This window comes from Pteropus vampyrus, unplaced genomic scaffold (assembly GCF_000151845.1).
Source record: "Pteropus vampyrus isolate Shadow unplaced genomic scaffold, Pvam_2.0 Scaffold35, whole genome shotgun sequence".
Classification (NCBI taxonomy): Eukaryota; Metazoa; Chordata; class Mammalia; order Chiroptera; family Pteropodidae; genus Pteropus; species Pteropus vampyrus.
In genome coordinates, this window is record NW_011888816.1 from 8,111,304 (window position 1) to 8,112,466 (window position 1,163).

The window sequence follows — 1,163 nt, forward strand, 5'->3', positions numbered from 1 at the left end:
TCCAGGGTTGCTTTGCGGACCATTGCTACCATGCATGCCCACTCCATCCCAGCTAGCCAGCTCTACCACATACCTACAGCCAGCTTTCTCTACCATAAACCTTCCACCTGGACCTCTATAGCCAAGAGGACATTGGAAAGTGTGTGGAGGTGATGGATCTTCCAGAGCCAGATTCAGGTTCAGCTGCTCTCAGAGAGTTGGAGCAGGGCCAGTGAGATGGTGCTCCAACATAGTCCAGGAAAGCGGCAGTGAGAGGCTATACCAAGGCAGTGGGATGGAGAGAAGGGGCAGTTGCAAACAACAATGCTAAGGGAGAGTCCATGGACTTATGAAATGATTAAATGTGGAGAGGGAGGAAAAGGGAAAACTCCAGAAAAAAACATTTCCCATAAAGTGTCATGAAAACATTGATCTCCTTCAATCTTCATCATCAGCATAGTAGACCACTGCTAGTTTTCTTGTTTCAAGTCTGGTCCCCTTTCTTCTTCCTCACTCTATGTGGTTCAGACAGGACTTACTTTCTTTGCCCCAGTCACTTCCAGGGCTAGATACACAACACAGGTCTGGCCAATCAAACCCAGGGTCATTGGACTGAGCACAAGTACATGATCTTGAGTTTTTAGTTTCGACGCCTGGGAAAGAGATGCTCTATAGTCGGGGAAGATAAAGGGGTTGAATGCCAACCTGGAGCTGCTGAGAGCCATCACATGGAGCGAGCCTTACTGAAATGAAAGCTTCATGGAGGAAAACAGGCAAGAGAATAGATGATGCTTTATCATTCGTGCATAAGGATCCAGCCCTGCCTGACACCAGTCCTAACCCTGGGCTTTTTACTTATGAATGAATTAGATCCTTTGCTTTTCCTTAACTAGCATGAGTTGGAGTTTGGTTACTTGTGATTAAAATGGTCCCAATATAACAATCTTGGGAGACGTATATTATCATCCTCAGCCTCCTGATGAAAACACTGAATCTCTGACAAGTTAGTGAAATTGCTTAAAATTATGCATTTTCATGTGTCAAAATAGGGTATTTTCCCCTAACCTCTTTCTTTCTCTCCTCACTCACCTTTTATTGAGAAGATTCTTGGAATATGAAACAAGAAGAGATTTTTGTAATCTAATTCAGTACCCACCACCACCTCTCCACACACGTACCACTCT